This window comes from Anser anser (genome assembly GCF_964211835.1).
Source record: "Anser anser genome assembly, chromosome: 3".
NCBI classification, from domain to species: domain Eukaryota; kingdom Metazoa; phylum Chordata; class Aves; order Anseriformes; family Anatidae; genus Anser; species Anser anser.
In genome coordinates, this window is record NC_139722.1 from 22404280 (window position 1) to 22430494 (window position 26215).

The window sequence follows — 26215 nt, forward strand, 5'->3', positions numbered from 1 at the left end:
ACATCCCTCTGCAGCCACAGGCTCTGCTGCCACCAGGGCAATCTCTCCAGCAGCCTGCGATGAGCCAGGGCAGGAGCTGCAGCCTGCTCTTGTGTCCCTCTTGCTCCTTATGGCTTCTTCTGAGTGCATGGGGGTGCTGCTCCCGTCAGCTCCTGTGGCAGCAGCAGAGGGCAGGGAGCACTGAGGGGAGAGGGGATAGGTTGTGGTGGTGGAGATGTTGGCTGTGGGAGCTTGCTGGGGTGGCTGATAAAACGGGACTTATGGCCCTTGTTATGGTTCTGGTAATGTCAACATCCTATTTGCAGGACAGAGGAAACCTCTGAAGCCAAGCCCACTGGCTCTCCACACTGTTTCCACTCTCTGGGCTGTATCCAAAGCAAATTAACACCCAGATCAGTGTAAACTCATGCTAAAATGCCAAGAACGCCCAGTTCTGCAGAGCCTCATGAAGGCTGTGGTTCCCTGCTGTGTGGGCAGACCCTGATACCCTCAGTCCCTCCCAGCCACCTCCATCATTCCCACCTGTCCTCACAACAAAGTCAGTGACCCTTATTACGCACACACTAGATGGTGGTGTCCTTCCTAGAAGAACTCTGATGCTACCTATACGTGTTGCTGAGGGGTATGCAGGTTGGGTTTTACCTTGGGTGGGCTCGTGCTTCACATAGATGGATGGTGGATGTGCTGCGATAGATCTCAGGAGCTGTGTGGTCTTCAAACTGGAGACAGCCGATTGCAGGAATGGCCTGCCGTGGATGGAGTAAATTAAACTGGCAGAAGGTTGTTCTGCTTGTGTTATCGATTCCAGTCCGGGGAAAAGTTCAGTGCTATAATTAAGAAGAGAAGGTTTTCTGCCAGGAAAAGCTGCATTTCACTCAGGGAAGCTTCATGGTAGAGCTAACTGGTAAAGCAGGTATGGGCAAAACATTACAGCTTAAGTCATCAAAAAGCTTGGAAATGTCAATACTCTGGATCATTTTTAAAAGATCCTGAAGGAGTCGCTGGGCATTTGACAGGAATGCATGTCCCTTTTCTCCCAGTGACTACTCTCCAAACTAGTCTATATATATGGGTATTTCCCTGTTACGGCCTATCGGGTATTTCATTATCCCAAGCCATGTGCTGCAGTTTGCAGAGAAAAGAGTGAGAAAATCTAGAAAACCTTTATGACTGCTGTCTGTACAAAGGTCTTGTGATGATAAGAGTTCTCATTTCCCCAGGTAGAGAAAAAGGGATAAAACTCTTATTCCCTCACTCATATTAGCTCTGACAACTTGCCTCTGACCAACAAGGCTAACCTCCCTCCCTGCATTTTGTGCAAAACATGATCCAAAATGTAGGTTCTGGGAGGTCTGGGTAAATGAGACCTTACAAGTGTGATAGGAGTATTTGGTGGACTTGGATGGCACAGAGAGATCACGTACATTCGGATCTGTGCAGTAGCGTTGTTAATTTTTTGATGGTGCTCAAGGGAGGCACTTAGGTTCTCAGGGCACTGACGAATTAGAGTCACAATGACAGGTGTGCTACAGAGGAGGCAGTATCTTCCAATGAAGAGGAAATGTGGGTTTGTCTGAAATCTTTTCTCTCTCTGGAAGTGTTCCAGCTCACTGGGATTCACAGTGCAGTTTCACCCCTTGTGATAGCTGCCTAAAATCACTATTTGCAAGTGCAAGAATGGCTCTATTCCTTTAAAAATCTGTGGCAGTTGTGCTGCCATACCCTTCTTTAGCAGTTTCGTCACTGAGACCAATCCTAGCACCTTTTGTATTCACCTAGACCCTGCAGGCTGAAGACAGTTGCACCCCTCTTCAGGACAGCACCATGATGCTGAGAGACACAGGACGAGAGAGAGGCAACACAAGAAGCTGCCTGACATTGCACCCAGCTGCAGACAGGTCCAGACTTCTGGTCCCTGCTCTCAGTGTTGTTCAGCTGTTTATGCAGCACAGTTTTAATGCAAAAGGCACGAGCGCCCTGGGGTCAGGGATGAAAACCATCTTCCCTTGCTTGGCTGTGGGCCACCAGCGCTGCGGGCAGGGATGTCTCTTGCTGTCTCTGATCTCCTGGCACTTGCATTCCTTCCAGCAAAGGAGCCCGGTTGCTGCTGTGCATCTGTCTTGCTTAACAAGTGAAGTCAAAAGGAACCAACGCAGCGTGATGTGCACGCAGGAGAGCAGGATTAGACTTATATTTAACTTTGCCATGCTAGTTTTACTTCAGTTTTAATTCACCCCAGCTTCTCCACTGACTACCGTGGAGTTCCTCTGACGTCTCATATTGGCTCAGCAGTGTGGAGAATCGAGCACATCATTGGAAGCTCAGCACAATCATTAAAGCAGCAGCTGCACTTATTATTTGCTCACACAGATCTCAGCCCTCTCCTCTGCTGAGTCCTTTCACAGCACTTTCTCTTGCTGTGTCAGTTTTGTGGTAAACGATATTGCTAATCTTTCAGGCTGGGCCTCCGTATACAAAATGCTTCCTCTTTGCTGACAACTTGCCTGCGAGGGATTTTGTGCTGCAGGCCTTGGAAAAAAAAATATAGAAAAAACAGAAGAGATAAGTGTTCACGTCCCCCTTTTGTCTGTGTGTGAAAGTGAGTGTGTGGAGTTCTGCCTGGGCAGTCGCACAAAAGGGCCTTTCTCTTTGCTCGCCCTTGAAGCTGAGTTTCCTCACTGTTCCCACTGTTCTTCTCGCTGGATGCCATTCAAGGGACAAATTGGGGTAACCAAAAGTCCTCTGCTGTTCAAAGGGGTTGTTGCAACTTACATAAAATACACGGACTTCTTAAAACCATATCCAATTCCTCAGAAGGGTTATTGCTCTGTCACATCATTTTTTTTTTTTCCATGTATTTGAATAGCTTTAATAACCTTAAAGAGTACTGAAAAGTAACATATACATGAATGATTTTTCTTCCTTAATAGGTATAAAATATTATTAAACCTTGACTAGAATAACCTTTGTATCTGCAAGCTATTGTGCTTATGCTTAGGAGTACTAAAATAGTCATATTGGTGAAATGCTGTACCCAGCTGAGTCAATGGAAAGTGCAAATATTTATTTATTTATATATATTTCTTAAAGTCAGGGGATCAGATTTCACCCAGGGGTTCAGTGGGGTTATTTTTTTTGAAAAATAAGCATATGCTCTAGGTGTCCCTGCCTGAGCCAGGGGGGTTGGACCAGGTGACCTCCAGAGTTTCCCTGTGTCCTTAACCATTCTGTGGTTCTGCCAGGGACACCCTGGTGTCATGTTTGCAAAGAAGCACTGAGAGAAATACCCCAGGGATAAAATCTCATTTCATGATCAGTAAATATACTTGAAATTCATCTTTTCTAGAGGACTTCGCTTTAACATTTTAGGGCTAAATAAAATGCCTTGGCTTTACCTTTCTTCTCTTCCAGAATGGCTTTGAAAATGTAGGAAATTGCAGGATAGATTTGGTCAAGCTGACTGCAATTCTGTCAAGAGGAGGGAGCACAAAGAACATAAACAAAGTACATGTAAGAAGAGCTTCAAGGTATACCAACAGAGCACATAAAGTTTCTTAACCAGTGAGCAGTATAGAGTCTAGAATATTAAGAAAAATGATGTGAATATGTTGTACATGCAGATGTTGCTTTTGCTGTCCCAGGTTATGACTGAAGTCATGCAGTTTTCGGGGAAACACATCTGAGACTGCCTTGCCTTGTACACAAAGTTCCAGGTGAGCAGCAAATAACTCATATTCTCTGTGGTATATTTGTTTTTGTAAGTGCCCAGCATGAGCTCACGCTGCTGATCTGATTATACTATTCCCCTGAAGATCTTCAGACTTTGAGTTTTCTTCCTGGAGTTCACCAGAACAATGTCCATCTCCTGGACATAATAAAGGGACATTTTTCTTGCATCCCATTCCCAGACTGTTTAGGCAATGTAGGGTTTATATTTTTTAAGTTGTTGATGTAATATAATGTTTCATGTAAACTTCCTGGACAAGGTCCTGGACACCTTATGTCTGCCTGCTTTAACCGTTTGGTCTGTCTCATATTTGTCCCTGTCTTGTAGTAACAAGCACACCAGTTTCCTCCTGTTTCCTTTTCAGATTTTACCTTCTGCATCATCCACAGAGGGTGTCCGTGGCTTTTTTCCATATGTCGTTGCTGGCAATAAAAATGAGCTTCATGACAGCAAGGAGGAGTCTGCTCTTCACAGCTGTTTTATCACAGAGAATGTAACAGAATGCATTTTCTTTCTGATCTTCTTTTCTGGAGATGGAATCATGCAGCGAAAAGATATTGTAAAAAGCAGGAGGTCTGAAATCAGATCTGAAAACCTGCGGACTGTCCCTAAGTGGAGACAAAGTGAGGTATTTCCCTCAAAGCTTAAGCAAAAGTAATGAATGGCACAAAACGCTGCTCTTGCAGATGAGAAATTGAATGTGAAATGGAGGTGGGGAACAGCCAGCCAGGTGGCAGAATCCCACCACATCCTTCAGGGTGTTGTTGGAATGCAAAAGAAATTGGATTACAAACAGTGTGTCATAAACAGTATAAGAAAGGAAAACAACAACAACAACAACAACAAAAAACAACAACAATTGCCTTAAGAAAAATCTGAACAGCAGCGTTATTCATAAAATGGAGGTTAATTTAACTTCTCTGCTTGGCAGGGGCGAGACCTGCTGAAATACTGCACCTACTTTCAGGCATTGTCGTTAGCTGGAAATGTGGACCCACCAGAGAGAATTTAGAGGGCAGCAAAATGAATAAGAGGATTAGGAAATAAGGGAAGTTTCAGAGCAAAGTGTATGTTTAGTCTAGAAAATGAAACATTTAGTCAGGAAGACGAAAAGTTTTCCATTATGTACAAGGTTGCTATTGAAGAAGACAAAGATCAGTTTTCTCATTGTTTCTTTTGGAGGTGCAAAAAGAAATCAGATTTATTTCTGCTTACTCTGCAGCTAAAAAGACTCGGGCTGGATACCATGGAAAGTATGTTGAACTAGTAATATTCCTATCAGGCTACCTAGGGATGCATAACATCCTCATTTCTTTATTACTTTGTTACTATGAATCTCAGTGGTAAAAGGTGTTTCGGATACACTAAGTCTGCATGTTGTAAGTTTTTGAAGTATCTTCAGGCCACACAGGTCTGCTGAGTAGTTCCTGGATAACTTGAACAAAGAAGCCATACTCCAAATGATATGTGCTTCTAATTATCTGGAGAGCATTGTCTGAGTGGCTCACGCTTTCACAGTTAATTCTGCTGCTGAAATTTGGAGAGAGCTAGGCATGCTATAATCTAATCAAGGACAAAGGAAAAGTAACTTGGAAAACCAAAAACTCCTAAGGAAGTTAATAATGCAAACATGGGAAATAATTAATTAATTAAATGGTTAGTGAAAATAATGTCTGAAGATGCTGTGGGGAGAAGAAACAGTCGCAGGCATGTGGCAAAGTGACCTCAGCAAAGCTAGGCAAGCAGGTGATGAAGGAAAATCTTCCCGACAGAGATCTCTAAAAGAGATGGATGAAAATGGGAGAGTGGGCAGATCAAAGTAGTGGCAGATGAAGTGTAGGAGGCAGCAAAGAAAAGCTGCAAAATACATGGGGATGAAGTAATAGTTTTCCTTCCCACTTCTTTAAATTACTGGATAGGAGGTGGGGTCTGGTTTGAAAGAACTGTAAAGAAAACAGAAAACATTCTTCAGCCTGGAGGCGCCCTACACAGCTCCTGAGGAAGACTTAGTGTCATCAGAATCCACTGCCTCTTTCCATGCATGCCTATTCAGGTGCACTTTCCTATTTTTGACACCACAAATACTCAAGGATATCTGGAGCTCATGTTCCTTCTCCTGTATCAACCTACGTGGACACAGAAAAGAGAAAAGTCTGGTCTTTTTTGGTTTCTTTGTTCCTGTTGCATCCTGAATTTGCACTTCAATGATTCCATTCCTTCGTTTTAATTTTGTCAATTCTGTTACTGAATATGTTTCTCCCTTGCTTACAGGTTTCCAAGTTTGTTGGTGACCTTGCCTAAATGTGCACAAGCTGCTTGACCATTGTACTCCTTCTGAGGTGCATATCTCTTATCCTAGACTCACTTGAAATGCCAATGTTGCTTAAAAGTTTTTCATTCTCAGCAAGTGCTCCATTTTTTAAATCCACCAGTGTCTGGACTAACCATCTATATATATATATATATATATATATAGACATACTCACTAGCTGTATACACGCACACACAAATAAAATAAATAGGGTTATGTCTGTCGTGGCTGTTCCCTAAAACAGTTAGCATGGCCATGTCTGCACCATAAAGCTCTCTATGCTAGTAGAAAATGAGGACCACATCCAAACCTGCATGGGCAATGCTCCCTTGCTCATGCTGAAACCCACTTGTACTCAGGAATTGTTTGGGAAAGTAATGTGTCCTAGTCCAAAAGGGTGCCAAGGAGCACTTTAACACTGTAAGGGTACTGATGACTGAATTACCATGCCTGGGAATCTCCTGTTTGCTTCATGAGTAGCCACTGAGTTCTTCCTTCAGAAGTTGCTCTTGGTGAAGGCTGGTTCTCCAGGGCCTGAACCAGACAGACATAAACAGGATAGCAACTCAGCCAGCCCTGGTCTGGCTGCTGTCCATTTTGGCATGAGCAAGTAGAAGATGTCTGGCCTGCCCAGGTTGTCGTCACCTAAATGGCTGGTGGCCCCTACCACACATGTTGCTGTGCAGATCTGATATGAAAAAATCATTTTCTCGCAAGCTGATTAATGTCAGAAGCTTGATTTTTCATCAGAACAGAAGCAGACCATAGAGCATACAGAATTTTGTGTGCGGCAGTTTATGGTATTGTCAAATCATCATGTGACAACCTTTTACTGGAAAAATTAGCTTAAGGCTCAAGGTTTGTGTTCTCTCCTGCATGAGGTTGACTGTGTTAATAATCTTCCACCCCACATTTTCCTAATTTCCAAAAAAACCTTTGAAGCTTTTGCAGTTAACACTTTCTGACTTTGTAACCCTAGGCTTAAAAGTTTAAGTTAAAAGCAGAAATTCTGTCACTTCAGTGGGAGGCTCCCAGAAAAGAATCAGATGTTTTCAGGTAGACTGTTGTAAAGTTGGCTTACAAATCTGATGAACCTGAGGAGAGAAAACCTTGCGATTTTAATTAGAAAAAAGGCTACTGCGTGTGCTGTTAAATAAAAAGTTAAGAGAATGTGTCTCCTCTGAGAAATAGGTACAAGGGCCCTTTTGCCCACCTCTAAGACCTCTGCAATTTTGACATCTGGGTCTGAACTACTTGCCCTAGATCAACCAATTTTAGACATTTATGTCAGAAGGGGATGAACTGCATTTGTGAAGTGCCTTTCTGCACTGGCAGTGAAGGTAGCCCATGGTATTGAGTTCAGGTGTAACCGTAGGGATAACCTTTATAGTAATAGTAGGCTATATTCACATTGCAGGAAAATGACCTAGCAAGGTGGCAAATCATCAGCTGGGGATCACCTGTGAATGGACTAAATGAACAACACTCGTGGGCCAAAGTGAATATGAATCCCGGTAATGTCCTGGATCAGTGGTAATGGCGCTGGCTGTGAAGCACAGATTTTTGCTTCTTGTCCCCTTCTCTTGTTTTATAATGTTGAGACCAATATTTTCTGCAGGGACTTATCTATGAAGCAAAGGCCAGGCAGGGAAGCTGATGCATTTCTGCAAGAGGCTGGGTGCCTGTAACTGAAAGGCCTCCAAGGACTATTGCTTGTGGGGAACATATTTTCCTAAGGAATGCTGGCATTGCTGTTGTCTGGACTACCAGGGAGGTATTACATGATGCTCTTTGTATCACATAATTTTGTTGATGTCCCCCATGTAGGTGTGTAAAACCTTAGTCCTATGTGGTCAGAAACAGATATATAAATTTTCTGTATTTTGTTGGTAAAATACAGGGACTTTGTATTTAAGGACATTGTTTTTTGTAGATGCTAGTCCCCTTATGAATCGAGTTCTGAACTCAGCTTGAGCTCAGTTTGCAGTTCTGCTATTTCAAACCGCTTTTTGCCTTATTTCTTTGGAAATGCAGCTGCTCGGTGTGCACCCGGCGGTGTGAGCTCAGTTCTTCTTGCCTTAGGGCTCCATCTAGTGGGCATCAGCTTGCATTGAGCAGCACCAAAACCGACTTTATTTGTGTTGCTTTGGGAAACAGAAAACATTAAAAGGAGCTGATATGAAGATCCCTACGGAGCTTAATAATCGCAAGCAAAATCACTCTGTTCATTCATCTCCTGCTGATGTTTTGTCATTTGGTTTCTGCCTCTCTTTACATAGACAAGGCTATTTTGCATTCTGTGCCAAAGCATTTTCATGACAGTGGAAGCTTATCTCAATCCTACAAAAACAAACAAAAATAACAACAAAAAACAGCCAAACTGAAACAAACAAAAATGTCCATTCATTCTGTACTCCTGCATTTCTTGGGTTATTTTAAAGGAATGGTTGCAATATTTCACTGAGTACTCCACAGTCCTTGGTAAATGATTCCAGGATGTCAGTATTACTCCATAAAGTAATCCATACATTAAGAGGCTTATTAGGTAACCTTGAAAATAGGAAGCATTCCAGCACTATTAAAAGGTTTGTTGGAGCCAAACATTTTAAACCTGTATTTTATCTTGAGAGAACTGCTTATATGCCTGATTGTTAAGAGAGTAACCATGTTCAGATAGGCACTGTTCTGACACGTTAATTGTACAGGTATATTAGGAAAAGAAAATAAAGTGGCTTGAGAAATGGAAAAGGTTTTAGGACTATTCCAAAGTTACTTTTACAAATGACTTTTTTTCTAGTACATCTGTCAAGTGAGTTCAGATGGCCAAATTTGGGTTTCTATTGCACTTTAGTTCGGTGTAACCCGAGGGAGTAAGATGGATAGCTAGACAGAACATATGGCCCTAGCTGTCTAAAAATTTGCTTTTTAAAAAAAGAAAAAATAAAAAGGAAAAGAAAGAAGGAAATAGCTAAACTATCTGGTAAGGATAAAGTTGTTTTCTCTGGCAAATGTGTTTTACAGAACTAGCTATTTTCAAGAGAGTGTCTGTAAGTGTCTGTGGCTCCCAGTCTTTCAATTTAAAATAAACCCTGCTGAAAGCAATTTCTATAGAGTTTCTGTGCTTTCTATACATTCAGAGAGGATCACAAGGGGTGAAGACTGAGTATTCCTGAATTTGTTTAACTGGGTGATTTCACAAAAAGTTATTTTGCAAAGGATGGTTTGATTATTTTCATTAAAATGTATAGCAGGGTTATTTAAACACACTGCATGAAATCCCCAAGGAAGAGATATGGGAAGACAAATGAGTGTCTGACTTAAATAAAAAGAGCATTGTTGGGAAAGAAACCTTTTTTTAACTTTGACTGTTTAACCATGATCTTGCTATTCTCTTCACTTTTCCCTTTGTGCATTTTTTTTCTAATTTAGTGGGGGGAAAAAAAGGACAAGTGATTTAGTGTCTGGAAGTCTTTCTACGCATTGAAAATCTAACTCTTCAGTTTACTGCTTATAAAAGAGAAAGAGTTTATAAGGAGAAACATGTGAGTGTGTGTGTGAAAGAGTGATTGACAGATGACCTATCCTTTTTTCTTATTGACACCATATCCATTTATCCATCAGTTTTCAGCCTATTTTTAGCTTTTTTTTTTTTTTCCTCCTTCTACAACAGACATCCTTTTTGCAGAATACTTACATTTCTCTCTTTTGATAGTCTGGTTTCATTTTACACTGTCTCAGGAGTCATGTAGCGATTGGGCCAGAACTTTAGTTGTGCAAATCCTATGCTCATTGGCGTGGAGAAGTTCTCTCTCTCTTTCTCTCTCATATTCTGTGTTTCTCAGTCTGTAAGGGCTAAAAAAGTTTCTGAAATAAATGATCCTGGAAAAAATGACTTTCAGAATAAATGATCTGAAACACAGTGCTGGAGTTACAGCAGCTGGAATGGTCCCGTAAGAGCTATTACACTGTCCAACAATTGTCCTAGTTCAGCTCCCGAGAAAAGGCGTGAAGGGCTGACAGAGGTGAATGATGATAATGTTTTCAGGGAATAGATCTTACTTGAGAGACAGCCTTTGTACTGCAGATATATTCCATTCTTAGACTAAACAGAAAATATTTTTTTTTCACCATAAGGTAATTTCTGAGTTTCAGAAGAAGTATTCAAATTGAGACCGTACTGATACTCATGATAAATAGAATTCCTTCCAATGCCCATACTGAGGCTCAAGTCCTGGCCTTAATCTTTGTATTCTCTCTCTTATTTGATTGCCGTGTGAATATTCAAATTTTAGAGAAGCTGGGCATGTTGTCAAAACCAGCCATTTGGAGAGGGGAGATTTAGTCTCTTTTTAAATCCATGCAGCAATTAATGTCAAAGAGGAGGAGTGGCAGTGGAGGGGACAGAGATGCTCCCAAACAGCATGGGGCTGAGGGGCAGATGCAGGGCAGGGTGCTAAGCCTTGAGACTCGTGGCCAAGTGCCATGGATTTCTCCTCTCACAGCTCAGTGGGCAGGCTGTCTCAGAAGATACCTTTCCGTCATTCCGACCTTGGGCTCAGGCCTGGTGAGCCAGTAGCAGTAACAGCTACAAGGCTGTTGGGAGCAGCTTCACAACTAGCCACATGGCTGGTACATGCCTGGCCTCTCACCTCATCCTCCAGCTAGGCAGTACAGGTGGGGCCCTACATCCAGGGCTAATCTGCTGCCTTGTGCTTTCCCAGCATGAAAGGGGAAACAGTAAAGAGCGTAACCCAGGAATTCATTAACAATGGAAATATATCTTCAGTGTGGCCTGAAACTCTTCCTTGGACCTGAGAAGCCTTTTCTAATAATTCCATATCCCTGGAGGTAAAGGTAAGTCAATTTGGTACAGATGTTTTGCAATAGAAACAAAATTTTATCTAAAAATTCCTAAGCCAGGTCCACGAGTAGGCCCATGTCTTGACTGACCCCGCCTCGGCCTGTCCCTGTCCCCAGGGAGGTGCCCAGTGCCCAGGGCTGGAGCTGCACTGGTGCCCCCAGCTGCTTATGGAGATAGGGCCTGGTGCCAGGCCCTGCCTGGCTGCCCTGGGGAGCCACATTTCCAGGCAGATAATCAAAAAATGACAGAATGGTTGAGTGGGAAAGGATCTCTGGACCACCCTTATCACAAATAAACTTTTTCTTATGTATAAACAGACTGTCATTCATTTCAGTTTGTGCTCATTGCCTCTTGTTCTGCCACCAGACACCACTGAAAAGAGTCTGGCTCCATCTTTTTTACACCTTCCCTTCAGGTATTTATACAAATTCATATGATCCCCCTGAGATTTCTTTTCTGCAGGCTGAACAGTCCCATCTCTCTCAGCCTCTCCTCATTTGTCAATCCCTTAATCATCTTCACGGCGTTTCACTGGAAATGTTTATGTATGCAAACTTTAATAATGTACATAACAATTAATCCAAGGACGGCAAATGAAATATTAATCGGTAGTCTTGTAAATAGAGGGAAATATTATCAAGTCATAAAACTACCTTGAGTGTTTAAAGAAATCTGAGATGATTCTGAATATTACGAAATTTAAACACCTTATATAAGACAGCTACTATTAAAATTCTTTCCTGGAGGGAGTTGTTGATCTTTGGTCTTGATCTTTAACTGTAATGTATCTACCTAGAAAGACGTCATTGTACTTGGCTCCTCTTCCGATATCTTTTATATGCACTCTGATTCATCTTACCTCCTTACTTGGTTGTTGTTTCCTAGTTGTTTCTTTCAACAGATTACATTCACCAAAAAAAGTTTATTAGCTTCTGGAATACAAACCAATTCTTTGATATTCTCCTCTTCAAGATTCCTCGGTGCATATTTTACAAGTGTTATCTTAACACAAGAATGACCAAAATTAGACCAGGCCTACAGGTACATCTAGTGTCCTCTCCCTGTCTGTGGCAAATAGCAGGTGCTTAGGAAGAATTTGAAGACCAGGGCAAATATATGTGTTGTGCTGCTTGCCAGTTTTCTTCCTCTTAGCCAATTGCAGGTTAAGGGATCCTTGAGACGATCATGGAACCTCTGCAGCTGTGAGTTCAGGAGGGCTGGATGTGGAGGGCTATTTTCAGGACCAGCATCAGCCCGCTGTGTTCCAGGTGCCACTGAGGTCCATCAACAGATGTGTGACTGCCTGTAGATTGAGAGATGGCACAACTAGTTATGCTGGTAAGCTCCATGTAACCCTGATGATTCTGTGTCTTGGTGAGTGGTGAAAGATGGTAGCATTTTTCTGGTCCTCCTCTCATCTCCTTGGCTGGCACCAATAATAGAACACCTTCTTTTTCTTTTGCTGCTTAAAGATTATTAAGGAGGGAGGGAGTTGGGGGTATGTGGGGGGAACAGCAAAAAGTGATAATGAGCAAGGCAAACTGTGAGGCAGAAGTCCAAATGTTGAAAGAGCTGCTCTACATTACTTGAGAAAGGGGCTTTAATGGACTATCTCCATGTGTTTCTCATTATGCATAATTATTTTCCAGGGCATGTGACACACTAGGAAATTTCTGCCATACTTCCATTGGAAAAGGTGTGACACTGCACATGTCCTTTCTGCTAGAAAGGATATATATGTGCAGTGATTTGTTCTCTTTTCAGTGCCATATTAAAAAACAAACAAACAAAACCAAACCAAAACAAAAAAAACCAGGAATGGAGGCATTATTTCTATACCAGATGTGTTATGTGTGAGCTTAAAACACAATAGATCAGAGATCCACAAAAAAACTGGCCTCACTTGTTGCCCATTTGAACTCACCAAGTCCAGAAGACGGTTCTTACTTTCCCTTCCACATGCCTTTGTTTGCTGGCTCTTTTCATGATTCCTCTGAAGAAATGACCTTCCAAGCTGTCAGCCAGACTTTCAGCCAGCAGCTATCGCAATCATTGTTACACTCTTTACACATTTATACTCACTGTGTTAAGATTAAACAGGAAAAAAAAACACCTACAAAGCACAGTATACTATCTTTCTGTATGCACGCAGCTAAAGTTCAAGTTTGGGCTTTTGTATCTCAGTACAGGAATGCAATGCAGTCTTGCTCAGTTAGTATCCCCTGGAAAGCTTCTGAAAAGATCATAACCCTAAGGTGTCCTTTTGACATGGTTCCTCTTTCAACAAGTTTCTTCTTTCTTCAAGATTTTTTTTTTTTGTAATGTACCACTGCAAACTATTTTTTCCATTGCTTAAAGTTTATCATGACCTATGTCTCTCCCTCATCTCCGATTGATTTTCCAAAGGTCAACATATAATGCAAACTTCCTCGTTATTTCATTGCCTACTTCTAATATTGTCTAATCAATCGCTGTATTTTCTCCTTTGTCTGGAAAATGACAATTATAAACATCCTAAAGCAAAACTTTTCCTTCTTCAGTCCTTTCTAGCACTTCATAGAATACCTGACTTCTGTGTGCTAGTGGGCTGCACCAGCGTCATAGTCAGAAACAGATATTCTGTCCAGCAGTTGCAGTGGGAAGGTGAAGTGCTGTTCACATCCTCAGAAAATCCCTCGCTGGTGATCAGTACTGTGTCTGGTACTCCTTTATCTGCCTATATCCCTATAGTCTCTATTTCACAGAAGCACAGAATGATTGAGGCTGGAAGGAACCTCTGCAGGTCATCTGGTTCAACTAAAGGCCCTGCTTAAGCAGGGACATCCAGAGAGGGTTGCCAAGGACCACGTCCAGGTGGCTTTTGAAGATCTCCAAAGAGGAGACTCCGCAGCCTCTCTGGGCAACCTGTGCCAGTGCTCCATCACCTGCACAGCACAAAAGTGCTTCCTGATGTTCAAATGGAATCTCTTGTGTTCCAGTTTGTGTCCATTGCCTCTTGTCCTAGCACTGGGCACCACTGAAAAGAGCCTGGCTCTTTGTATATCTCTCATTGTATCCTCTCTTCAGATATTTATATATATTGATGAGATCCTCCCTGAGCCTCCTCTTCTCTAGGCTAAAAAGTCCAAGCTCTCTCAGCCTTTCCTCATAGGAGAGGTGTTCCAATCTCTTGATCATCTCTGTAGCCCTATGTTGGACTCTTTTCAGTATGTCCATGTCTATCTTGTACTTGTGGGGCCCAGAACAGGGAGCAGTACTCCAAGTGTGGCCTCACCAGTGCTGATAGAGTGGGTTTTATTCTGTAAACATTTTGGTGAATACTTTCTATTACTGAGACATACATAGGACATTCCCAATCTACTATAAGTGGCCGTAGAATTAGTGTGTGAGCACCTTCAGAGGAAGAAAATACTGTTTTTTTTTGTTGTTGTTGTTTTTCCTTTTTTAGTTTAAACTGAGAAGCCAACAAGTACTACTGAATGGAAGGCAATACTAGGTAAAATTCCAATTCAAGAAAAAAAGTACAATTTTTGACAGCAAGTGTGATTAAATGTTGGAGCAAAGTACAAGGAACAGGGAAGAATTAATCTCTGTACATATCCAAATTAAGACAGATTTCCTTTTTTAGAAAATGTACTTCAGCACATTTTATTAATTTCATGATGTCACTCTACCAAAGTAGCAAACATAACTGAATAGACCGTGAGGTACAAATAAGATGGCCATGATGATTCTCTGGCCTCAAACTTTATCTTTCCACTCAAGAGTTCCCATGCAGTGGAGACTGAGCAGCTAATTTGGGTCCCTTTCTCAGAGAGAGGGCAAGTATCTGTCACTCCCTGAGGTGTCCTAAGCAATCCCAATGGTTGCTGCCATGCAATGATGTTGCTGTTGTTGTTGTCCTCTCGTAAATGCCCAGACATCTTGACGACTGCACTCAGCTCGAGATATTTTCCTCTCCTCCTCTGCTGTAGTATTTGTGTCACTTGGGGAACGCTGCCAGTGGATTGGATCAGGTACAAGCATAACCAAGCAGGCCACTGAGGCAGGGAGGGAGAACAGCTGTCCTAGGCATTCAAAGCTTTACATTCTGTGCAGCTCTGGTGTGATCTGGGCCTCAAGATATTTATCAAGCTGGAAGAAGGCCCTTTTTGGTCTTGCAGCTCACTGAATCTGCCTACCTATTATTTAGATACTTTACAGTAGAATCCAGAATGGTACCTAACTCTGCCTTATTGCAATAGAAATTCAAGAAAGAAACAGGTTTTATGCTGCCTGTGGAGAATAAAATATACTGCCATCTCTGTGATACTATTAAGCTATTTGTATATCTGAAGTCTACAATAATGCACAAATGATTTGATTCAGATATCAGTAAGGTAGGAGCCAAAATATATATACATCTATCTGTAAAAGTTCTTTAGTCAGCAATGTAAATATTGCCTCGTGATAAAAATATAGTTGCAGAAGAATGGTCAGCAAGCCTAGGACACAAAACAAGACACAGGTTAGATGACTTACGGAGAAAATTAAAAAGAATAAAATATGAATAACTTGTATAAATTGCATTTGAAAGTGAGGAGTGTTAATGTGGGAAAACCTACTTACCTTTACTTGGGTGAAAACACCCTTTGAAGTCAAGTAATTCTTTAACTTGAGGATGAAGGATGCTAGTGTCAACTACACTGGGTGACTGATTTATTGACAACTGAATGCCAGAGAGTGAGAAGAGTAAATTAACAGCTAAATGGCATGGGCAAAGAATCCAGAAAAACGTCCCATCAGGAACACTTGCAGTTGTGTAATGACTGAGGAGTGGTAATAGTAATGGTGAGAGCTGGTAAGTGCCAAATGTATCTTAGTTTGAAGCACTAGCAGGACTGCGGCACTGCTCCTAAAGACCCAGAGAAGAAACTGCAGGGCAGTTGGAAAAGGATCAACGTGACTCATTGGCATTTCTTCAAAACAGGGGTTTCGTCCCTTGTTGTCACTAAAAATGCCAAATTCTCTCTTTTAAAATAGTGTAAATTGGGGGCCTTACTGGGACCAACAATGTCAGCGTACTTGTTGTTGTACCTATTTGTGTTGAACTCAATCCTTTCATTTATAACTTCCACAACTTATATAACTTACAAATTCCTTCAAAGAATTCCAGCAGTAGCAAAGAATGGGAATTACAGGGTACAACTGCTATCATTCCTAAAGAAAATTGTTCCCGGGCTGCATTTCCAATAGTTCTTGCCTGTTTACAGTGAAATCCTGGTCAGATTTCCACTGTATCATTCTTTTAAGCAGCTGTGCATGTGAACAATTTAGTCCTGGAACCAAATAATATCATGTTTTCTAATGAGAATTACCTGCGGCCAGGAATATACTGAAGGCTTACAGCTCTAGAAGACATTTACATTCATATGTAAGTCAGATAGTGTATCATGTGTGGCACAGGCCATACGGTGCATAGCTACATGCTTTCAGTGACACAAACTGATGGACATGTCACACAAAGTTCAGTAACCCTAAATAGCAGGATATGCCTGAATGTGATACCATTAGATGTGTTCACACGTGCTCTCGCATTGGACTCGTTGTGCAGGTGATCTGCCGTGTGATCTGCTACGTACTTGTTTCCTTCTCCCGTTTTCCCTGTGAAACAGGAGCAGACAATTTCCATGTTATCTGCGTGAAGGTATGTGGAATGGGAAAATGTTTTTTCTCAGTAAGGTGATGTGACCTTGTCAAATGGGATGAGGAGGAAAAGAGGAGAGCCAGAGACAAAAAACCTGGCTGACTAACAATGACAAAGTCAATAAGCAGTAACAAACCTGGTTTGTGGCACTACTTAGAGGAGGGTAGTGGAGTGGAGAACATTTATGCCAGCGACATGGTCTGATCGAGGAGCTCCTAAAATCAGGATGATAAGAAAAGGTGGTCAATAAACAAACATACAGAGACACAGACCTGGCAAACAGTGATCGAGACTGTGAGAAGAAACAAAACTTGCCAGTCACACTGACTGATGGGCTATCCCAGAAAGACTAACCTGGACTTTGCAACTGATACTGTTGTAAACTGGGGAGATATGGGGAATTGTGGGGGGATCCTGAGTGCTGGATGGGAGGGTAGAATCTGGTAGAACTGTGCAAACTGATGAAGGATTTTAGGGGAAGGGAATGGGGGAGCAACAAAAGAGGAAAGAAACAGATATAGATGTTAAAGGGGCCTGTTGTGTATAAGCACACTTGTCTGACTGTGCCCTGTGCCTAATCACGGCTGTCTGTCCTATTTTCTTTATACCCCTTTTAAAATGTCTCTCTGTGCAACCTCACTCTCCATCCTGTGTGTGTGAGTGCCGAAGTGCCAGCTACTGGGGGACCAGCGTGAGTGAATTTGGTGCCAGCTGCTGGAGCCAGCGAGGCCCCAGAGCCAGTGGGGACCTTTAACCTCCAGCCACTAGGCCAGGAATGGTGTGTGTCCCCAAACCAGCTACTGGGCGAACCAACTGGGTGCCTGGAGCAGGGCTGTGTGCGACAGCCTGGGTGCCTGGTGCCAAGTGTCTATATCTTCCCCAAACTGGGTGTGTGTGGGATGTGCACATCTGTCATTTGCCAGAAGTTCTAAGATGGACTCAACGGGCCCTGGGTATCAGGTGGGTGGAGGATGCTCAGATTAGTTGATAGAGGTTACGGTTGCTACAGCACATACCTGGAGAACATTTCACTAGGTATTGTGTGATACTTGAATAAAGGTACCAGGGTAAGACAAAATCATTATCTTATCTTTGTACCTGGTTGAAAAATAGGTCGTAATGGTAAATGAAGAAAGAGCTGCTTATATACTGCTAGTGGGGTCTCCCATGGTATGGCTTGTCTAACTACAGTTAGTTAATTGTAGTCAGTGCTGCTGTTTTCATTAAGCTTTATCATAAACACTTCCAAAAGATTTGAATAAAATAAATAATTTGCAATCTGTGCGGTAACTTCAAGCCACTGGCAAGAGACTAACTTGCTTGGCTTACCTTAAAATTTAGCAAAACGTGTTTAGTTAATTAATCCTACAGTGTGAAACCTTGATTTTGATTAAAATATCCCTGTCAGCCGTTACCAGCTTTAGAGTATTTCAGGCTGTCCAAAGCAGTGGAAAATATATTTTTGTTGCCACTTCCAGTAACTCACAAAATAAGAAGTTGAAACATTTTGCTGTATGAGGCAACCCTATATTTTCAGTTTGTGTTTGACCTAACCCTCTGTCAACTCTTTAAAGAGGCATTAAATCAAGAAGGATATGATTCAGAGCTTTCCTGAGTCAGTAAAACCTTACCGCTGACTCTGATGTGCTCCAAAGTAGGTCCTTGGACAGCAGAGTGACACATTACAGCTTAAATATCTTTCAAAAGGTTGACTCACTGTAACTCATGGGCATGCTTGCCTTAAATATAAATAAGGATACTTGCCAAGAGGCTCACTTTATCTTATGTTGCAGGGGAAAAAACGCAACATTTGGTATATTCAGGTATTTTAGCATTTGTTTGAGGGCTGATACTGGCAGTATCTGATGTTCTGGATGCAGTTCAGCCTAGCTCTGTAGAATTGCCTGTAGAAAATCCTCATCTGGCTGCTTAAAACGGCCTCTAGCAAGTGCTTTTTGCAGCTGTTGCTGTCCTGTCTCCCAGGAGATGCACAGCCTTCCCTTGATTGCAAGTGTCTCCTTCTCCTGCTAACATCCTCACTCTCCCATGGGCTCATCTTGACGCAGCCTGTCCTCGTTTCTGGGAGGGTTAGTCTGAGCTTTCAGCAGTGTGCAACTGCATGTAGCCAGCCTTAAAATACTTGTGAGTTGGGCACTCAACAAAAAACAAAAAGGCTCTACTGAAGGAAAAGGAATTGCATCCAAAAAAATGAAAAGCAGCAGAAGGAAGGAGGTAGAGAAAAAATTGTGCAAGCTTCTTAGGAGCTGGGATGGGGTTGTCCTCTGCCCACCTGTGAGAGGCAGTTAAGGTGTGTTTTCCCCTGGGGATCTGTGCTCAGCTGTAGGAATACATTTACAGGGCTGTCAGCAGTCATGTGCGGCTGTTACTGCTCTCTTGTTAGCTAACCTTGATAAACAAGAGCATTGATCCCCAACATTTTGTGAATTAAATCATTTAGATTCACAAGAAAATTTTAGGATGCTTCATATATTCTGCCCTTTTGGATAAGGTACATTATACTTGGCATATACCTGGATCCCATACTTTATAATAATCTCGAGCTTCTGACCGAAGGTGGTAACTGAGGAAAGAGCCTGATTTGTTTTCTATATGGTTGGATTTTTATCTATTGTTTTGTCTTTCATTCGTAACGCCAAGGGAGATGCTAGGACCTGGGTAACTGTGAAGAAAAATCCAAGAAACGATTGCCAGTGTACAAGATCTATTCTTATGATGTGGCTCTAAAAACCTCACCACAGGGCTTTGTAAATAATTAGGACTGCTGCTGAAATGAGGAATTTCATTTCTAGTTTCCAAACTCTTAGTTCATATGAAACTATAAATATACTAAAAGCATTTGAAGAAATCAAGAGCTAAAATATTAACAAAGCCAGACTTCAGAAGCTGCCTTACAAAGATGCATAAGTTTTTCTTGGAAATGGAGAAAGGCGAAAGCACAAGGCCACCACTAAGGCACTCTTGAAGGCAAAAAACATACATCTTTTAATACCATTACATTTCATTTCAACGCTGTTTTGATGTTTCCTCTAGTAGCTACAAAGCTAATGCATCTTTTTTTTTTTTTTTTTTTTTCCCTAAGCTCCATTTCAGGTCATGATCTCCCCCTTAATGGGAATAGCTAAGCCATTACTTAAGCTTGCATGCATTTAAACGTCCCACATCAAGGCACTGGTATAAGGTTGAGGGGTAATTCCAAAAGACCACATTCACTAAAGGATTTTAGCACATGCTCAGTTTTAAGTGCTTGAATAATCCTTTTGATACCCTGCTTAATCTTGGCTTTAAAAAAGTACCTCTTAGGGAAGAATTTCTGTTTGGGAAGTGCAGGAATCAGGGGAAGATGTCTTCAGCATCAAGGAGGAAGCCTGTGTGAGGCCATAATGTAAATTGTTTTATGATTAAAATGCTGGATAATTTTTGGATGGTAGGTGCTTTGCCACCTAAATTTCCTTACCACTCAATAACACAATATTGCAGTTTCCCCTTCCACCCTGTTTTGTGAATGTCTATAATGAAAAGGATAATTTATTTTTTGACTTACCTGGAGACAACCTGGGGCCAGCCCCCCTGCATGACTGGGTCCTGCCTCTGCTCTGTTCCCCACAGCCCTCAGGTTGCACTTTCACATTTTTGACATCCAACCACACCCTGAGGAAACAACTTAAAATAGAAGACAGCTCAAGTGCAAAGGCAGACAGAGCAGGCTGTACATTCCTCCGTTTCTTTATAGATAATAAATATAGAACAAGAAATTAAAAGCAGGGAGTGTAATGAGAACTTTAAAGTTTTCCTGCAAACCAACCTCTTACCCCCAAAGGAAAACAGGAGAGGGGGAGCTGTGTAAGTAAAGTGGGTTTGCTCTGGTTTATTACACACTAATCACTTTGACAGCTGTTTCTGAAGTAACATCTATGCTCGGTGCATATGTGCTCATTCCACTGCGTCTGTCTCTGCAGTTCTAATTCTGTCAGACTGAGTTATAATTTAAGATCGATGGGAGGAAGGCAGAAGTCTGTGTCAAGCAAATGGTAGTCCCTGATGATGAGTGGGAAAGATCTTTAACCAGACCTATTTAGGCACCTCAGACGAATATTGCAGATGTGATTAGAATCAGCTTGTTAAAGGATTTTCCACATCTTTTTCTGCTTCCCTGACATGTATGCATTAGAAAAAAGCATGACTTAGAAGCGCATCATTCATGTACCAAAGTTTCTTATGAAACTTATGCTCTGAAAGATCTTAATTGCCACTTAGTGACTTTGGTCTTGATTCCCTTCTTGTATAAGTGAATTGAAAATGGATCTTGTTGTTTTCAATATTTTGGACATCACTTAATTGCTTATTTATTAGATGTTGCTGACTTACTATTTATGTCATTATGAGCCCAATCATGAGGTGTGATTAGGTGTGCCATATATTCCCAGACATGTTATCCTTATTTCCATACAGAATAAGAGGATGTGATTGTTTCTTTATGTTTGTCACAAAGACTTGTCAGAGTTCCCTTCCCTTCCCTTCCCTTCCCTTCCCTTCCCTTCCCTTCCCTTCCCTTCCCTTCCCTTCCCTTCCCTTCCCTTCCCTTCCCTTCCCTTCCCTTCCCTCATCCCATAGGTGTTCATGTCACCAGACAAAACCCTACAGGGTTTCTCACCACCAGAGCAGGGCACCACCACTGAGCCCATGCTCACCAGCTCTGCAAGCAATGCTGCTCCCCTGCCTCTTCTGGATGTGTCTGAGCCACCACAGTGGTGCTGTGCGATGATAGCATCCATGCTTCTGCCTTGGAGCTGCCAGATGTAAATCTACGAGCCCTTCAGGCACTGAACCTCCATTTTAGTTGACAATAATCAGGGACCATCAGTCTCACAGAATTGTGAGCTTTGGGTACGTTTTTTTCTCTGTTTGTATATGCCTCTGATTATTAATTTCTGCTATTTTACCTACAAGAAGCAGAGAAATCTCTCTTGGGTTGACTGGTGACATTATGGAGATGGAAACAGTGAGTAGGAATTGGACTCTCTTTAAACCTATGTTAATAGGCTTTTTATATAGCTGCTATGTTTTAATGTATTGCAGCCATGCTCTCCAAAATCCAGGGAGCTCTTAAGGAGGCAATGGGGAGGCTCATTTTACAGCCTGAGGCACTAAGGGAATCTCATGTCTCTAATAAGATTCTGGAGTTTATGGCTCCTCACAGGTCTTCAAAGATACTGATTATTTTAAAACTTCAACCATTTCTAAACAAAATGTTTAAACTGTTTTCTTGCATTAAGCAGATTCCCATGTGCTTGGTGTTGCTGAAAAAACAAACCCCACTTTAAAGAAACTGCTTTATTTAGAAGTGAGGTCTACCTTTTATAAAAATACAGTTCGAAACTGCATATGGGATAGGGCTTTTCTTCCGCCCTTATATCATACCCTTATTGCCTATTAGGCTGACCTCAGTTTTGGGAGAATCACTTGGTTAGTGCTAAATATAGCATTGCATCTGCCCTTAAATGGGAGTGAAGGGGCAGTAGCCTTCAGAGAGGGGAATTATTTTTGTTTTCCTCAGCCAGAGTTTGCTAAGCCGGGAAAGGCTGGTCTTCCTCTCTGCTTTGCAATATTTCTATATCCTTGGTAAGTCCCTTCTTCATCTAGCTTGTTCTTGTTCAGAACAAATGGGGATTATGGGGAAAGCGTTGGGTGCTTTTCTGTGCAAAATGAATTATTATTACCCTTCCTTGGGGAGAGCCAGCAATAAGCAGGACACAGATTAATTGATGAAAAGACAAAAAAAAAAAAGGGAAGTGTTTTATTTTGTGCATGGTCAGTTTGATTTTACTGCGTATTACATTTCCTGTTCTTTTTTTTTTCTTTTTTTTTTCTTCTCCCTGCTTTTACAGAACTACATTATACCAATCTCCAGTTCTATTGGCCAATGTGCTTTCACAATTGCACATATATTGACAGTGTCACTTTTTTATGGGTTTATGCTGTATGAAGAGATAAAGCATGATATTTGTGAAGTCTGTGCACAAATAATTAAGCATAAAATACATTCTATAGTAGCTGGCAAAACTATTTGGCATGCTGAAGAGTAGAATGTAGCTGGGACAGAAAGTTCTACTTCTACTTTTTGTCTATCATACTTTTCAATACATCTTCAGAAGACACTTTTCTGGTGTCTGTATTGCTTTAGGCTACGTGATGTGTTCTGTGCCACATGAAAATTCCAGCTAAATACCACTGATAGTGTCTTGGGAAATCATGTTCATGCTCTTGAATCTTTGCCTGTGGGTTGATAATACCTGCCAATGAAAATATCATAATAAAAGATAATAAAGCTTGGGATGATGGGAAGTGACTGACTTTCACCATCTCCCTGTCTCACACTCCTTGTTGTCCAGCTGAAGGCATGTAGTACACTAGCCAAGTGAATGAAATCCTAAAACTTTATTGGAACTTGTTGCAACTCTATCTGTATTTGGAGTGTTAGGATGGCAAAATTTTGGGTCAATGTGGCCAAATTCAGCCTCATTTAATTCCCAGTGAAGTAATATTATGAATTCATAAGAAAGCACCTACATCAGTACCCTCTCTGGGTTATATGTTGGTTAGACGATGGGGATGGGATCTCAACGCCCTTCCATTGTGAGAGTTGTGGAAAAGCCAAAATTATGTATTTTTTAGACTAGCAAGCATGCAAGAACTGGTGCTCCCCTGCACAGCAATGACCTCACTGGAGGGAAGGGTACAGAGCGGGACAGAGCCATGGCTCTGCCTCCTACCTACATGCTGCAGAGCATAGCTAGGGGTTAACTCCATCAATGGTTACAGCTGTGACCATCAGCACCCATGGTATATGCCAAATTGGCTGCACGCTAACTGGTTAGAAGGTGAAGCAAACCATTCAGGGACTATTACAAGGTCAATGTTCACATTCTAAGTAATCATACATGTGCTACAGCCAACTGATTGCATTAAAATGCTTAATATACCTGTATGTCTTTGCAAGCAGGTTTATTTCATGAGTTGTTAAATGTCTGCTTATTCAAAACATATTAATTTATTAACAAAAAATAGACATGTGATGTGAAAATGTTGCTTTGTTGGACGTTCAGTTGTCTAGAAATCAGTGAGAGAATTCTTTTTTTAGGTTTAATGAGGCAAGTAATGTGTCTAGTTCCGGAGATGACTTGAACCAGATCAAAGCTGTTGTCCACAAGATTTTTGTTTAAAACCAGTTTTTAGGCTAACACTGTTCTCAGACAAAGGAGGTGTGATCAGTAAAATGTGAGACCAGCAATGATGTAGCTAAAGACAAGACAAGGAAAGAAAAGACAAGGAATCTCAAAGCTTGATGACTAATGTCTGGAATTCCATATGGTTTAAGCACTGGAAATTCCATATGCTTTTTTAATTTCAGAAGCATTTGTATTCTGTTGTCAAAAAATTAAAACTGAATTTTTATTATGCAGAAACAAAAAAACTTCAATGCAAAAGACAAGTGTTTGAAAATGACAGTAGATTTTTTTCTTTTTAGTTCATCCTTTTTCATACACAGAGCTTAATTTCCTGTGTAAGATCTAAATACACACATACACGCAGAGATAAAAGACTGAAGAGAAATATTAGTATTTTATAAGTTTATTACTGAAATGGGGAAGATGTTATCAGACCCTTTACATACCATTCTGTTTTAGACTGCAGTGTCTGTGAGCCACATAATGATTCATGCAGGTTTTACAAGATTTTTACCAAAGTGAATTTCGTGGAGGAAAATGTTCTTATGTATCTGTTGTAATTTCTACAGGATTGATATAACCATCTGGAAAGGACCGTATGTTTTCTGAGGCAGAGTGATAATTCTTTAAAATGGTCATTAAAAGCAACTGATGACTGGGAGGTGTTTTTTTATATATATATATATATATTTAATCTTCTGTTGTGACATATAGGTAGTATGGAATTAAATATATTTTATCACATAAATATCATGGGCTTTAATGTATGATGGGCATATAAATTGGAAAACCAGACCTTCCAAAAAAACTTTGAGTGATGTGGAGAACAGCAAGCGGAACCACAGACAGGTAGAGGGACCAGCTCCTGTGTCATGGGGAAAATCAGGACAAACTCTTGATTCAATGCAAGTGTTCAAAGACATTTAAGAAAGATGAGATGCAGAGGAAGCTCAAGAATGAGGATATGCGTTTAGGAGCAGGACGTACTGATCTTTCAGCCAGAATAAGGAAGATAGGCTACGTGAGGGCAGGCAAGAACCTGAGAATCATTTTTGGCACTTGCAGATGGACAAGGACAGAGATGAGCAAAGAAAGTGCAAGTTGCATGGTATAGCATTGGCAGGTCAGGCAGAGAAAGTACATGCTGTATAGTGCATCTCTCATGACAGGAACCTCCTGAGTGTACGAATGCAAGTTGTCTATCTATGGTGAGCACAACCATGTTCTATTTCCCATGGCATTTGTCAATCCCATCCATCAATTTATTTGGTGGTGTGCCTGCTCTCTGAGGCTAGGTGAATGATCATCCTAGAATTTACTGCCTGTCCTTTAAATCTTAAATTAACTCACTTATCAAGCTAACAATGTCTCTATATCAGACCCTTGGCTTCCAGCTCAAGAATGTGGCCCCCTGTCACATGGTCCTAGATTATTGCTTTCTATTCAGGTCAGTATTACTATGGCTTGAAACTATGCATATCCTGGCCTGGGAACTCTGCCCTCTACTCGTGAGTTTTACTCTTTTATTCATGTACATAAATTGTTAAATACATGCTACTAAACATGAGGAAATGTATATTTGAGTAAACTGGTCTAATTCACCCATGTTTTATATCATTAATCTTTAAAGGCATTTTGGTTGACCTAATATTTTTGTTTGCATTTAATAGTCCTCTGAGTGGTTTATACAGCACACAGATTAGTGCAGTTTAGGTCCTGCTGATGTCAGAACCACCGTTTACAGTCACAGAAATAAATAGGAATGAAAAATAAAAATGTAGGTGTACAACTGCGCTGTGTTCCACCAAAAGACTGAAGGTCGGATAAGAAACTGAGGAACATCTTAAAAAATCCTTGGCCTGTAACTCTAGATCTTTTTCTTGAAATCCAGGGAAGTTAATAGGATCTGCATGGATGGACTTCAAGGGTTGTTTGTGACACACAGACCATATATTTCACCCAGTTCACTCTTGCAGTCACATACTAGTAGAACTTGGTGACCAAAACTTGAGATTTGCTTTTTAATTTATTACAATTATTCAAACTTTTAATTTGCCTTTCTCTTGGACTATTTATGTAATCTTTTTATGAAATTTTTAATTTCTCATTGGGAAATGGATTTTTTCTCCCCCCATGCCTCTGTCAGAGCATTGCCTGCATCTTGCTATTGGGTCAGTTCCACCAAGTGACATGCCAGCATAAGTATGTCTCCAGCCACTACCAGTAATAAAATCTTGATTTACCTAAGTCAGTAACTTCAGTGGGGCTAAGCTGTCATCTGTGTTATCATATTACCTAACTCTGTTACTGGCATGTTGAATAAATATTGTTATATATTTCAAACATCTCACATAAATGTATATCAACAGAAAACTGGAAAAAC

General features: G+C 41.2%; 1 protein-coding gene and 1 long non-coding RNA gene across 7 annotated transcripts in view; one reads left to right on the forward strand and one right to left on the reverse strand.

Moving 5' to 3' along the window:
* Positions 1-14275: 14275 nt before the first annotated feature.
* Positions 14276-20289, reverse strand: LOC310897564. Its single transcript, XR_014582384.1, has 4 exons — positions 20148-20289; positions 16722-16800; positions 16447-16542; positions 14276-15383 (listed from the first exon to the last, which is right to left on the reverse strand). It is a non-coding gene; the product is annotated as an uncharacterized lncRNA (long non-coding RNA).
* Positions 18250-26215, forward strand: part of MYOM2 (myomesin 2) — an 83998-nt gene continuing 76032 nt past the window's right edge. For 2 of the 6 annotated variants that reach the window (XM_083831293.1, XM_083831298.1), the window contains exon 1: positions 21773-22225. The gene's annotated coding sequence lies outside the window, so the exon portion shown is untranslated. Of the gene's footprint in view, positions 19095-20313; positions 20447-20480; positions 21491-21772; positions 22226-24300; positions 25341-26215 lie in introns of those variants that run through there. The other 4 variants (XM_083831296.1, XM_083831297.1, XM_083831295.1 and 1 more) reach the window with 4 other exon arrangements.